Source organism: Myotis daubentonii, chromosome 8 (assembly GCF_963259705.1).
Source record: "Myotis daubentonii chromosome 8, mMyoDau2.1, whole genome shotgun sequence".
NCBI lineage: Eukaryota > Metazoa > Chordata > Mammalia > Chiroptera > Vespertilionidae > Myotis > Myotis daubentonii.
Genome location: NC_081847.1, coordinates 25,553,244 through 25,568,908, shown reverse-complemented (window position 1 = coordinate 25,568,908; position 15,665 = coordinate 25,553,244). Strand labels below are relative to the sequence as shown.

The 15,665-nt window shown below is 45.9% G+C and overlaps 1 protein-coding gene across 3 annotated transcripts in view; it reads left to right on the top strand.

Moving 5' to 3' along the window:
* SLX4IP (SLX4 interacting protein) overlaps window positions 1–15,665 on the top strand; it is a 199,334-nt gene that overhangs the window by 931 nt on the left and 182,738 nt on the right. Inside the window, exon 2 of one of the 3 annotated variants that reach the window (XM_059705552.1) lies at window positions 10–943. The exons of the other annotated variants lie outside the window; for them this stretch is intronic. The gene's annotated coding sequence lies outside the window, so the exon portion shown is untranslated. The remainder of the gene's footprint in view (window positions 1–9; window positions 944–15,665) is intronic. 3 annotated transcript variants of the gene reach the window in all.

Sequence of the window (15,665 nt, the reverse complement as noted above, 5' to 3'; positions counted from 1 at the left end):
TGTTTCCAGGGCTCCCTGATTTGACCAATCACGAAGCTTCAGATTCTGTCGTTCAGAGCCAATTGCCCGCCTTCTTGTACGGCTGCCTTGAAAACCAGGAGAAAAGGACTTCACCATTTCTGTGGATTGGGTGGGAAAGCGGGCATGCGCACTGCGGCCGGTTCTACCCTCATCCCTTCCTATGGGGGCTTTAGAGACGTTGTGGGTGTTGCTTTTCAGTTTACCAAAACTTTTACCTCTCTACCATCCTAAGGAAATTATGTTTGTGGTTATTTTAAAGTGTATCCCGCATTGTAAAAGCCACCTTTGCTTTCAAACCTGTCTTCTCTATAATCTTCCCCAATCGAAGATTCCGAAGAATCTTTCCATCCTTGAGCGTCCAGTGCCGGGAAACACTCTACCATTGAAATGTCCCCCTTTTTTTCCCCCCCGCCCAATCACTTCCGCTATCAAGCGTGTAGGTAACCGTGATTCATCACCTGCCAATCATTCACTGCCGTCACAGGCTTTAAATAGCGCGCCTTTGCCGCCGTTTTTGTTTTGGTCTGTGCTTGAAAGCCGCGAGATCGTGAGCGGAGGCCATGTTTCTTTTGGGCAGATTCCTCGCGATACCCAGGCTCATCGACCAGTGCCTCGCCGCCATCTTAAGTCCTGGCTGTGGCGTCAAGCCCACCGCGCGGCTGCGCAGACCGTGTTTGTAGGGTCGGCGGCAGCGTTCCCTGTCGCGTGGGGAGACCCTGGGAGTAGAGAGTTCCCCGAAGCGGGAGTCTCCAGAGCTTCTGCAGGTTGATTCAGGGCCCGCTGCCTCTTTTTTCTTTTTCTTTTTTTTTTTGCCCGCGGCCTCTATAGTGTGAGTTCCCCAAACCAGATCCTCCTTCACGAGTGACCCTGGACAGTAACCAAACCAATAAAAGCCCGAACCCACACCCTGCCACCATCGTAGGTAAGAACCTGGAACTCCCGACTACCTGAGATGTTACGTCACTTGAACTGTTTGTCCCTTTCTTCCCATTTTTTTTTTTCTTTCTGAATCCTTCTCCCTGTGCTTCCACCTCTCTTTATTGTGTTCAAAGAGCTAAAAAGATGTTAAACATAAGGGTGCGGCGTGCGGGAAGCCTGGACTTTAAAATTGGAAGTATTAGTCTGGAATTTTTTTTTTAGGACAAAATGGACTATAATAAGTGGGTCAGTTATTTGTGGCAAATATCTATATGTGCAAATATAGCCCCCTTCCCAAACGTTTTTGGGTTGTGACATAAATACAGGTTGTACATACTCATTCATTCATTCATTCATTCATTCATTCATTCATTCATTCATTTAATACATTTGTTGAGTACCGTAAGAGTGCTGTAGTAAGCTGAAAATAACATTTTCTTTCATGGCGTTTACATTCCGTCAAACTTGACCGCTACTGGGTTGGGGCAAGAAATAGTACAGCTATAACCTAGGGCAGTGGTTCCCAACCTTGGCTGCACATTAGAATCACCTGGGAATCTTTTTAAAATCCTGATTTCTGGGCCTCATCCTCCGGAAATGCTGTTTCTTTGTTATGGGGTGGGGCCACAACATTAGTAACAAAGAAACAGAATTTCTGGAGGATGAGGCCCAGAAATCAGGATTTTAAAAAGATTCCCACGTGATTCTAATGTGCAGCCAAGGTTGAGAACCACTGACCTAGGTCAGGAGATACAGTGTGTTTGATTCCAGACCACCTTAATGGAGCAAGTCGTAATCATTTTGCAGGTGGAAGGTCTTGCCTTGCATTTGTAAAACGCGCAACACCTGTGAGGTGCAAGGACCTGAGGTGTGCCTGTAGACTGCCCTTCCTCACTGCCAGACCAGACAAGTGTTTCAGTATTCACCTGCTCCTCCTATCCAACCCCCTCGCCACTCCCCTCCCACCTTTTCTAGGAATAAATTGTATTGACACGTATTTCCTGGAACCTAGTCATAACCATGTTGTAGACCCATTGGTTGATTTTACAACCAATAATCAAGTTGCTGCTCAAAATGTGGTCTAGTTACCAGCAGCATCACTGTCACTTGGGTGCTTGTTAGAAAGGTAGTCTTAGACCTCATCCGAAGACCCGCTGAGTCAGAATCGTCCCTAAAAAGTGCATCCTAAAGAGCAAGGAGCACTCATTCAGGACGTGGACTAAAGACACAGATAGTCTCTTTTCAGTCTGTGCTGCTTAAACAGTTCACAATATATTGTCAGTTTACTACATGTTTTAAATGCATTAGATATATGGCACATTTTTCAGTGCTTGTAGCTCATCAACTTGATGTCAAGATACCAATTTAGCCCACGGGCATGGCTCAGTAGTTGAGTGGTTAAGTAGTTGAGTGTGGATCTATGTGCCAGGAGGTCATGGTTAGATTCCCAGTCAGGGTATATACCTGGGTTGCAGGCTCAGCCCTCAGTAGGGGGCTTGCTGGAGGGAGCCAGTCAATGATTCTCTCTCATCATTGATGTTTGTTTCTCTCTTCCTCTCTGAAATCAATTAAAAAATATTGATAAATATATATATATTTAAAATATATTCCAATTTAGCATTCTAAAAAGTTGAAGAGAATTTGTCAGTCTGGTATGTTGTGATGTAAATTCTGTTCTTACAAAAACCTATGTGCATAATTTTACTTTTAATTTATTAAATGTTGGCCTGCATGTATTCAGCAGTTAAATATTGATTTGAAAACCTTTGAGCCATGGTTTATCAAAATTTTTTTTTGGCACCTTGCTTTCTTCTGCCTTGCTTTAATGAGAACTCTAAATCTGATTTATCTCAGGAGTTTAATGTTGCTACTCATGAAAATTACCTGGGGAGTTTTGTAGTTCGTTTGTTTTTAAAGATTCCAACCCAATGTCAGCAGAGATTGAGACCTGTGGATGGAATTAAGGAACCAGTAAGGTATTATAGCAGCGGTTCTCAACCTGTGGGTTGAGACCCCTTTGGCGGTCGAACGACCCTTTCATAGGGGTCGCCTAAGACCATCCTGCATATCAGATATTTACATTATGATTCATAACAGTAGCAACATTACAGTTATGAAGTAGCAACAAAAGTAATTTTATGGTTGGGTCACAACATGAGGAACTATATTTAAAGGGCCAAAAGGTTGAGAACCACTGTATTAGAGAAACTGCAAATGACTTTTACATTTTCCACATTGTTGTATGTTAGATTTTTATCTCCCTTACATGATTTTACTTTAATTAGGAATGTGAAGGCAGTTAAGATAATCGGACTGGGAATGTGGTGAATCACCTTCTCAGTAATCAATCAACTTGCATTTATTTATTCTATGTCCTAAGCAAGTTGTCCAGCCTTTCTGTCTTTTCTTCCTCCATCTATTCATTGGGGAAAGCAGAATGAAGACCCTGTTGTTTTTTATTTAGACACATGTGAGTGTTGCAAAATGTACTGAATACTTATATCCTGGGAATATAGGGAAGAACAGTATTTCATAAGTGCAATATTCATTGCTTCTGATTTTCACATAAAAGCATACCTGGTTTTATTGAAGTTCACTTTATTGCATTTCACAGATCTTGGGTTTTTTACAAATGGAAGGTAATACCCTCCACCAGTAAAAAGATTACAACTTGCTTTATTGTAATTCGTGCTTTCTTATGGTGGTCTGGAACTTAACCGATGTTATCTCCGAGGTATACTTGTACCAGGCCAGGAAGATGTATTTTTTTAATGGTTTTCTTTTTAAACAATTTTATTGAGCTATAATTGTACAATTTTATGTGTTTTACATGTATATACCAGTGAAACCATCAGCACAATCAAAATAATATATCTGTCACCCACAAAAGTTTCCTCTTGTCCACTGTAATCCCTAAGGCCCCTATCATTAATTCATTCGTTCATTCGTTCATTCGTTCATTCATTCATTCATTCATTCATTCATTTATCTGGCTGCTGTCTTTCAGGCAACCACTAATTTGCTTTCTGTCACTAGATAAGTTTGCATTTCCTAGCATTTTATCTAAATGGAATCTTACTGTAGGAGCTGTTTTTTGGGGTGGTTGGGTGTTGGAGGAGCTTCTCTCACCCATAATTGAGAGCCATCTTTGTTTTTGTAAGTATCAATAGTTTGTTCCTTTGTAATTGCTGGGCAGTATTTCATTGCCTGGATATACAGTAATTTGTTTATACCTTCACCAGTTAAGTGGCTACTCTTGGGTTGTTTTTATTTTCATAGTGTTATTTTCACATTGCCTTGTTCTTCTCCAGTTTATTTGAATTGGAAAAAAAAGTAATTATTTGGTGGCCAAATCTTCTACCTACAATGTAACCAGGAGGTGATAGGGATAAAATGTGTTTGTATTGGGATTTTACCTTTGCACAATATATGAATTGTTTTCTGAGTGAAACATGTTATGGCCTTTTTGAAAAGGTGAAATGTATGCATTGACGTTTTAGTGGGCTGTCTCTCTTGATGTGTACATGTCTAGCCATTTTAAGCTTTATTAAATCTTTAAAGTTTACTATTTATATATTACTATTTAGGGATTGATAATAATAACTCATGCACCTTAAGTAACCTACTCATTAAGCAGCAAAATAGAGATCTATGAAGTTAAGCCTAATGTTATAAAACTCCCTTTTGTCAGTAAATGGAGAGTACCACTTATATCTAATGTTGATTGATGTTGTACATTTTCAAAGTCTTTTTGCTTCTATTGTAGCAAAGCAGTGCCTTGGGTTTATTATGGTATTGACATTTTGTGCTTGAATAAATCACAGCTGGTCACTAAAATTGGATAGGCTTATGTTAGTTAAGGATAATATATAGAATATTACAGTTACAGTATATCTTGGGCACCTAAAAGTTCAATTGTGTTATTATTTTGGTTTAATATACAGTTAGAAAAGATTGGGATTTTTTGTTTTGCAATTTAAAAAAAAATCTTAATTTACATGTGATAGAATTTACTCTTTTATGTATAAATTTCATGAGTTTTGACCAATGCATTGTTATAAACACCATCTCAATCAGGATGCAGAACAGTGCAATCAACCCCCCCCCCGCCCTCCAATTTCCACTACCCTTTGTAGTGACCCTCCACCACTCCACCACAGTAATCAATGATCTGTTCTCCGTCTCTAGAGTTTTTTCATTGAAAGGATTAGATTTTAAGACAGTTGCATTAATGATTATTTTTCCTGTGGTGAAGTGACTGGAAAACAGTACTTATCAGAGTGGGGCTTAGGTTGATTATGTGCTGTCTTCTTGTGCTCTCAGTGTTTATGATTACAAGAGGCCCGGCGCATGAAATCCGTGCGTGGGTAGGGTCCCTAGGCCTGGCCAGCGATCAGGGCCAATCAGGGCTTTCCTTCCCCCAGCTGCCAACTGCCGGCCAGGGCCTTCCTTTGCTCTGCGCCGCCCCCTGGTGGTCATAGGGAGCGGTTGAACTCCTGGTCGGTCATACTCCTGAGGGGACAATTTGCATATTAGCCTTTTATTATATAGGCTGGTTAACAGAGACTGAGCCCTCACTGTGCCCAGGCACTGGGCCAAATACTGCATATCTGATCTTGCATAATCCTCACAGGACCCTTGAGATAAAAAACTACACAGAGACTTAGAGGAGTTGAATAGCCTGTCAGAGGTCACATGAAGGGGCAGAATTTGAACACATGTCTATTTTACTAGAATTTGAGGACTTTACTGCCCCATGTGGTGGTTCCTATGTCTGTTTCTGACAAATATTAAAAAGTAGACATTGTCTATTATGAAGCATCCTATACAGTTCTGGGTGGGGATTTTCTGTGGGCACATCAGGAAGCGGAAGCCCAGATCATGGGTCAACTGACTGGGTTAAGGGTATAGAGTGACTCTTCTGTGAAGTTAATCATGATAGAGGATTTCAATATTTGACCAATATTTAAAGACAAAAGAAAAAAAACACCTTTTTTTTTTTTCCATTTTGCATTATCCTGCTTCATTGTTGGAGCTTCTCAGTTTTTTGTTTCTATTTTGTTTTTCTTATTTTATAAGCTGGCTTTGGCTTTCAAAATTACCATATGAATAATAGGAAAAGGTGGTTCTTTTTACACTGAAGTTGCCTTTTCAAAGTTTATCTAGGCTGTCACCAGCAAGATCTTTGCTCATTTGTCATTTTTCCTTGATATTTTGTTAAAGTTTATAATTCCTTCCTTGATACTTTTTTTTTCTTTTTGGTGATAAAATTGGATAGGGAAAAGGGAATGAAATGATTTCTCATTCTTGAGTTATAGTTATTTCTTCAGAAGTTCTCGGCCTTTGTTGTTTTCAGTGTCTGCTCCCATAGCCAATGAAACTATTTTTAAAAATGATTGGAGGAAGTATAATAATTTTTTTGATAAAATATAAAATCCAGAGATTAGAAATCTGAAGTTATTTTCTGGACTTCTTAATCTGGAGTGGTTGCTTTGGCTTTGTCACACAGGCCGGCAACGCTAAAAGGAAGACAAATGTGAATTTCAGAGTGCATTGGATTTTCCCACCAAATAATCTAGAAGGTCATTGACTTTCTTTATTATAATTTATCTCTGCTTTGTATTTAAATGACAGGACAATCATGTGACGTTGTTTAATCTACTTCCATTCCCTCCCCAAGTTAAGTTTCTTAAGGATCTTAGGATCGTTCCTTTTCTACTAAAGACACACACGCACACATATTTTTGGTGGGGTCTTACTCTGTCAGAGTCTCCTCTTTGTGAAAGAATGCCTGTTTTCGGGCCAGAGAAAGTGGGTTCAGGAATGATGAAATAGAGAATGAGACCAGTATTTTGTGAGATTTATAATATACCTTAACTTGTCAGCATGCTTATGCAAGTTATATGCTTTTAGATATTTGGAAAATTGACCTTTTTGGAGATTGTCTTGATCTACTGAAAAACATGCAATAAAATAAAAATTTCACTGAATTTAGACTTGACCTGGCAGCTCTGATAGCAAGGCTTTTTAACCCCAGGCAAGCTGCTCCCTCCTGAAAGCAACTTTAAGGGCCCAGCAAAGTAATTTTTTAAGATGCATACTTGCTTGTTATGTGTGTGCACATTTACTTTCTAGTGATCAATAAAACCAGTCTAGAAAAACCTCAAGATGTTCCCAGGTTTAAAACCTAATACAGAAGCTAATAATATCTTTTTTTATTAAAATGAATGTTAGAATATCAGTATTTTAAAGAGAAAAGAAATTATGTACTGAAGAACTCACATTTATGGCCCAAATTTAAATCACACATGTGATCTGTTGCCTATTATTTTCAATACAAAGCACTTTGATCTTCTGTTGGCATGTTTATATGTTTCTCAACTTTGGCTTCATGATACATATGGCTTAAGTGTTATTATGTGTTGAAATAGGCTCAGTGCTTTGACTTCCTTTTAAGAAACCCTAAGGTGGGATTTGGGGACAGTAAAGATGCATTAGATAAATAGGTATAGATCTAAAAAGATAATAACACAGCCTGTAGCTGTTATTTAGTAGCCACAACAGACTCAAATCAGCAAACTTTTGATGCATACGTGTGCCATGCACCAGGTATCAAAGAGGACAAGAATGGACCTCAGGAAGCTTATAGTCAGGGGAGAGAGACTGAGGACCTGAGTTATGTGTAATTCGGTGAGCTAAGTGTAAAAGTAGAGGTAGTGGAAGGCGCAGGTGTGGCCTGGAAAAGGAAGCCGTTCACTCTGGACATTCTTGGATAGCTCCAAGGAAAGGTGGCATCTCAGTTGGGTTTCCGAGGATAACTTGCCTTAGGAGAGAAGACATCCTGTGGTGCAGCATGCCTGGGAGAAGGTGGGAGAGCCAGAGCAGCATATTCAAGGACACGTGTCAGAATTTGGTTATGCGGAAGCATTGAAGGTGCCTGAATCGTGAGATGGAGGTGTCGGCAGGTGCTGACAGAGGGCCTTTGATGCTGGAGGAGTTTTGAGTAGGGGACTCCTGGTTAAGTACCTCTAGTGATGGATTTTGGGATGGAGAAGTGCAGGGATGGAAAGAGGAGATACTTGAAGAGGCTATGGTTGTGGAGGAACCTTTATGTACTTAAGTAGGGGACTCCTGCTTATTTGCTAGCTCTGGGATCTCCTAGCAAATAATGATTTTACCTTCCTGTGGGACAGTTTTTGGCTGTCATCCCTTGTGCCCAGATGACAGTGTGTGCATGCAGTAAGAGAAGAGAGCGGAGTGTGTGCTGTCCCCAGGTTCCCTGGTAAATGGTCTTTCTGTATTTAGACTTCATGCTTTTCAGCTTTTATAAAAGGACTAGAGGCCCAGTGCACAAATTCGTGCATGGGTGGGGTCCCTTGGCCTGGCTGGCAATCGGGGCCGATTGGGGCTGGCCAGGAGGAGGGACCGTGGGAGTTTGGCCGGTCGGGGGGAGGGACTGCGGAAGGTTGGCTGGCCATGGGAGGTTGGCTGTGGGAGCGCACTGACTACCAAGGGTCAGCTCCTGCATTGAGCATCTGCCTCCTAGTGGTCAGTGCGCATCATAGCTACCAGTCGGTCGTCTGGTCATAACAGTCGCTTAGGCTTTTACATATATATATATTTATATATTTATATATTTATATATTTATATATTTATATATTTATATATTTATATTAGGGGCCCAGTGCACGAATTTGTGCACTTTGAAAGGAGCTGTTGTCCATGAGGCTGCAGTAGGCACAGGGGTGGGTCTCGGCACATCCTCCATGCCACCACCTGGCCCCTCCCGCCATGGCCCCCAGTACCCTGTCTGCCAGCAGCCCCGCTCCAGCCGCCACGCCCACGTGCTGACTGCTCCTGCCCCGTTTGCACCCACTGAAGGTGTGGAGTGATTGGGGCCGGCGTCATCAGTGGGTGTGAGTGGCAGCTACTGCCCTGATCGCTGCTCAGGAGCAGGGGGAGGTGGAGAAGCCCTCAGGTGCGATCAGGGCCAGCAGCCGCCAGCTCACATCTGCTGATGGTGCCAAGCAATCGGGACTGGCACTGGGCATCAGCATCAGGTGCGAGCAGTGGGTCTGGCGCTGGCTGCGGGTGCAAGAGGGGCCAGTGCTGGCAGTGGATGCGAGCAGCGGCTCCAGCACCAGCAGTGGGTGCGAGAGGCAGCTGCGGCCCCGATCTCCCCTCAGGAGCAGGAGGAGGTGGAGAAGCCCTGAGGGGCATTTGGGGCCGGCAGCCACCACTCGCACCCGCTGATGGCGCTGTATGATCGGGATTGGCGCTGGGCGCCGGCAGTTGGTGCGAGCAGCAGCTCTGGCACCTGCAGCAGGTGTGAGCACTGGGCGGGACCGCGGCGCGCAGGAGGAAAGAATTTTCAGTAACCACCACAGGCTCATCCCGATGACAGTGACCGGCGCCCTGCCTTGGTCCGGCACCCCTGCTCACCTGCTCCACCATCCTGCCACGGCTGACGCCCGCCATATTCCACGCATGCCTCCTGGTGGTCAGTGCACGTCATAGTGACTGGTTGTTCGATCATTCAGTTGTTCAGTCGTTTGGTCTATTTGCATATTAGCCTTTTATTATATAGGATTGCATTGTAATAGTTTTGCTGTGTCTGGTAAGACAAACCCTCTCCCTTGTTTTTCTTTTTGCAAGTCTTTTTTGCTCCTCTTTAGATTCCCTATTCAAGGTTGTGGTTAGAATTACATTAAGTTTGAAGATCAATTTGAGGACTTCTTGCATATATCTTACTAAACTTATTTCTAGATATTTTACAATTGTTTAATGATATCTTAATAAGTCTACACTTTCTACCTGTTCCAAGGAAATTGCTTTTAAGATTCACCATTAAGCACATTTGCTACATTTTTATAAATCAGCAGTTTGCAACCTGTGGGTGTGACCCCTTTGGCGGTCGAATGACCCTTTAACAGGGGTCGCCTAAGACCATGCTGCATATCAGATATTTACATTACGATTCATAACAGGAGCAACATTACAGTTATGAAGTAACAACGAAAATAATTTTATGGTTGGGTCACATATGAGGAACTGTATTTAAAGGGCCAGAAGGTTGAGAACCACTGTAAATGCTTTATTCAGATAAGAAATTTCTTTTTATTCTTAGACTTCTAATGTTTTCTTAAATTTTTATCTGCCTCTATAAAATTAAAATGGTGATGTGCTTTTTTTCTACTTCAATTTTTTTTTTAATGTGGTGCCTAATTGACTTTGGCAGTGCTGCAGGTGACAGGTGGTGCTAGTTTGTCCTCAGTGAGCTGACAAGATCTTCTCTTGCCCTTGGTCCTCAAATGTTAGACCCTTGCCCCGTCCCCAGGTTCTCAATTGGGGAATAGATGGCATGATTGGAGTAAAAGTAGTTATAAGACCTCTTTTTGTCCTAAAATTTTGATTTTTTGAGGTTCCAGACATTATAGAAACAAATGAAAAAATATATACATACTAGTGGCCCGGTGCACAAAATTCATGCACATTAAAAGGGAATTAATTAGAGGAAATATTTTAATATTGCTTTTTGCCTTTTCTCTATAATAGAAGTGTCAGAGATGAAAGAAAATTAGTAAAATGTATATGAAAATCCTCCTGTCAGAGTCTGGGGCATACCTCAGGACCCAGAGTCAAGTCCCCACCCACCCGTGTGTACCTCAAAATCGCGTGAGACCCAGACCCAGCTGGCCCCACCCCCATTGGGTGAGATCCAAACCTGGCCGGCCCCATCCCTGTCCAGCCCTGTTGGGCAGGGGCACAGCCTCACCCGGCACACCCTCAGGCCCCCTGGCCTGGCGCCTGGGCGGGGGACGTGGCCTCAGGTCCCCTGGCCCTGGGGCGGGGGGCGCAGCCTGAGGTCCCTTGTCAAGCCCCGCCGGGTGTGGTGCATGGCCTGAGGTCCCTTTTCAAGGCCTGCAGGGTGGGGGGTGCAGCCTGAGGTCCCCTGTCAAGCCCCGCCAGATGGGGTGCATGGCCTGGGTCCCTCTTCAAGGCCTGCGGGGTGGGGGGCACGGCCTCAGGTCCCCTGTCAAGCCCTGCTGGGCGGGAGGCGTGGCCTGAGGTCCCCTGTCAAGCCCCGCCGGATGGGGTGCATGGCCTGGGTCCCTCTTCAAGGCCTGCGGGGTGGGGGGCACAGCCTCAGGTCCCATGTCAAGCCCTGCTAGGCAGGGGGCATGACCTGAGATCCCCCGTCAAGCCCCACTGGGAGGGGGGCGCAGCCTCAGGTTCCCTGTCCCAGCGCCATGCAGCCTCAGGTCCCTGCTGATCGCTCATTCCGGGAACCCTGCCTCCATTGCGGGTGCAGCCATTTGTGAAGATGCGATGGAATGAGGGTCAATTTTCATATTACCTCTTTATTATGTAGGATTGAGAGGTAGAATGCCACATAGTATTTAAAAATGGATTAAAAATATGCAAATGTATTATATATTTTCTTTTTCTCATGCAGCCTATTTTACATTAGCAGACCATATAATTTTGTATAAAAATATATGCTTTAAGTCCTAGATTCCTACAGATTACTGTTTTAAAAATGGGCTTTGACGATATTTTTTGAAGAATCCTATTCTTAAAAAGTAAATGCAGCTGCTCTTTAACAATTAAAAAAAAGGGGGGGGGGGAAAGAAGAGTATTTTAAAGAGTCTACTAAAACTTTATTGTAAGTTGAAAATGTAACCTTCACTGTAATATGGCTCATAATCTATCTAACAGTAGATGTGGTCTGAAAGCTTTGTCACAGCCTTGATTGTGGTCAACCTGTCCTTCGGAAAAGGAAGGACAGATGGGAAAACTAGTGTATAATTTAAAATAATTAGATCACACATGTTTCAGCTTTGATTGGGTACTTGTTGACAAAACTCCTTTTCTGTATTTTTAGTTGAACCATTTGTGTGTCCTCTAAGTGCCCCCAGTAATGAACTCCCTAAATTCTTAGCAAAAGTTATTCAAACCCAGTTTAATATATTTAAGGGAACTGATTTTATGTTTACCAGGCTCAAATAATATAATTTTAAGGATCTATCTAAAGTTTTCAGTCAACCGTCATAAATTGTTTTCAAATAAATGTTCCACTTTCCAGGAACTTAGTTTTTCCATTAAGTCCTGTGTCTAAATGGACTTGCTAAGTTGAACATAATTTAAATTTTTTTCTAAATCCTATACATTAATTAGAGAATAGAAATGAATAATTGAAATGATTTAGGGTTTAGATAAAAATATTTTTCTCCACTTAAAGAATTAGAATGAAATATTATCAGATTAAAAATAAATCATCAGTCCTAACCGGTTTGGCTCAGTGGATAAAGTGTCAGCCTGCGGACTCAAGGGTCCCAGGTTCGATTCCGGTCAAGGGCATGTACCTCAGTTGCAGGCACTGGGGAGTAGGGTGTGTGCAGGAGGCAGCTGATCGATGTTTCTCTCTCGCCGATGTTTCTAACTCTCTATCCCTCTCTATCCCTCTCTGTAAAAAAAATCAATTAAATATATTTAAAAAAATAAATCATCATTGATTAGGTAATAGTAATTATTACTATTTTCCCAGGGCTTAGTGTTTATAATTGCTTATGTTGGGGGTCTTCATATGTCATTTTATTTAATCCTTTTAATAATTTTGAGTTAAAAATTACTATCTGTTCTCTAAGCAAGTAAGTCATCTGGGACACAGAAATTATTAAATTTATTTAATAATAATAAATAAATGTGGTGCCTAATTGACCTTGGCTGTGCTGCAGGTGACAGGTGGTGCTAGTTTGTCCTCATTGAGCTGACAAGATCTTCTCTTGCCCTTGATCCTCAGATGTGAGACCCTTGCCCTGTCCCCTGGTTCTCAATTGGGGAATAGATGGCATGATTGGAGTAAAAGCAGGCCAGGCCGAGAGACCCTACTGGTGCACAAATTCGTGCACTGGACCTCTAGTCTATCTACACTAATAAAAGAGAAAAATGGTAATTGGCATACGAGCTACCCTTTTCATTGGCTAATCAGGGCTATATGCAAATTAACTGCCAACAAGATGGCGGTTAATTTGCATATGTAGGCACAATGCAGGGAGGCAAAAGGGAAAGCAGGAAGAAGCCCCCTGCCACTGACAGTGATCAGAAACCCAGGGGGGAGCTAAGAGCTGGGGGGCAGGGCAAAGGCAGCCCTGGGGCCGCCTTTGCCCTGCCCCCCAGCCATGATCGGAGAATCAGGTGCCTTTTCTGCCCCGGCCAGTGATAGCAGGAAGTAGGGGTGGAGCCAGCGATGGGAGCTGGGCACGGTCGAAGCTGGCAGTCCCGGGAGCTAGGGGTCCCTTGCCTGGGCCTAAAGCGGAGCCCAGGATCGCGGGGCCGCTGCCACTGCGAGTCCCCGCTGCCCGAGCCGGACGCCTCAGCCAGAGGCGTTAGGCCTGGCAGGGGCGGAGCCTGCAACCGCGGGGACCTGGGGGTCCCCTGCCCAGGCCTGACACCTCTGCCGGAGGCCTCAGGCCTGTTCAAGGGGCTGATCCGGTGATTGGTGATCGGAGGGTGATGAGGGTCAACTCCTCTGGCCGAGGCATCAGGCCTGGGTGGGGGGCGGAACTGGGGATTGGGGGGATATGATGGTCCCCTTGCCCAGGCCTGAAGCCTGGGTCAGAGGCGTCAGGCTTGGGCGGGGGGTGGAGCAAGCGATCAGAGGGAGATGGGGGTCCCCTGTCCAAGCCTGACACCTCTGGCGGAGGCGTCAGGCCTGGGCAAGGGGCAGAGCCAGCAATCGGAGGGTCTGGGGGTCCCCTGCCCAGGCCTGATGCCTGGGCCAGAGGCATCAGGCCTGGGCTGGGGGCAGAACCAGTGATGCGGGAAATGTGGGTCCCCTGCGTCAGGCCTGGGCAAGGGGCCGATCCTGCGATTGGAGGGTGATGGGGGTCAACGCCTGAGGGCTCCCAGTGTGTGAGAGGGGGCAGGCTGGGCTGAGGGACACTCCTTCACCACACACACCCAGTGCACGAATTTCGTGCACTGGGCCCCTAGTATATTATATAAAAGCCTAAGTGACCAGCCAGGCCAGGCTGAGGGACCCCACCGGTGCATGATTAGGGCTGGGGAGGTATGTGGGAGGTTGGTCAGCCAGGGTAGGACCGTGGGAGGGCTCCAGGGCATGTCCGGCCCGTTTCACTCAGTCCTGATTGGCCAGACCCCAGCAGCATGTTTGGTTGGACCCCAGCAGCATGTTTGGTGGTAGTGGTGGTGGCGGCAGGCGCAGTGGGCCAGGATGAGTGGTTCAGCGCTGGGGCCCCGGCTCGGGCTCCTCCCCAGCCGCCTGCCACTTTGTGTACTGCTACATCCCTCGGGGAATGTTGGACTGCTGGTTTAGGCCCAATTGCCACAGACCTGGCCTCTAGTATTTTATAGTTTTGGTGTACAAATATTGTTTTTGTTTTGTTAAATATTTTTAGTAAGTATTCTTTTTGATGGCTATTATAAATGGAATTGTCTTCTTAATTTCATTTCAGGATTATTTATTGCTAGTAGATAGAAATAGATCATTTTTAATATTGATTTTATTGAAAGGCGCACCACCCGCCTCTCCGGGCGGTGTGGGGGGAGGAGTCTGGCCGCCCGGCTATGAGATCCCTCCGCACCCGCCGTAGGGCCTGGCCTCCCCGGAGCGGGTCCGAGTGTCCGGACCTGCTGCGTGGTGGCCAGCGGCGGGCCGAGGGGTGGGGCCGGGCGGCGACCGACCACGGGGGAGGTCATAGGAGCAGAAGGCCTCACCGCCTGGCTCTTTCCTCCCTTCCCCCGTGGTCGGCTCCCCGCTTGCCCGTGCTGGGGCTGGGGGTCCATGTGGACCTCGGGGCCCGGTCGGGGGGGCCGGGGCCTGCGTGGGCCGGCCGCCGGGCCCCATGGGGGGGGGCATTGGCTCCCCGGCCCACAGCAGGAGCCCGGCGCGGGCTGTCACCCGCCCGCTGCCCCCCGGACCGGGCCCAGTGCAGCAGCGGCGGCAGCGGAGTGGGGCGCGTGCCCTAGCTCGGGGAGGCCGCCATGCTGCAGTGCACCGGCCCCATGGGCCTGGCCTGCTCCGAGCGGATGCCGCTCCTCCAGAGCTGGGCCGCTCCACCGGCCGCACCCCGTTTGCTGGGCCTGTGCCGCCCTGACGCGCTGGAGTCCCGGTCTGCCCGCAGGCCAGCTGCGGGTGCTGTGCGGGAGGGCCAATCTGCCTTGTGGCGGGTTCGGGCGGCGGCAGCAGGAGCCGGGCAAGGACTGCGCCCTCCATCTTGCCTTGGGTCCTCCATCTTGGGACAGAGCCATGTGCGCCCTCCATCTTGCCTTGGGTCCTCCATTTTGGGACGGTGCCATGTGCTTCCTCACGGGAAGAAGCCGCTGCTAGCCACACCCAGGATTTCTCTGGACTAACCAATAATAATCAAGGGAAGTGCACGCCATCACTATGACCACATCCTGTACCGACTCGCTCCTGGCCAATCAGCGGGGCCCACAGTCCCCTCTCCTGCCCTCACTCCACCCCCCTTTAAAACCTCCTGTCCCATCAGGCCGCTCTCTCTCGGCCACTGGAGCTTACTGTTGCATCGGTGAGTGTGGCAGGGGAGCCAAACCTGGTTTTGAAATAAATGACTCTTTGCTTTTGCATCGGACTGACTGGCTCCCTGGGGGTCTTGGGAACTTTGAAATCTGGGCACAACATTTATATCTTATAATCTTGCTAAACCTGTTTATGTTAGTAGTTTATTGTTCTTTATTC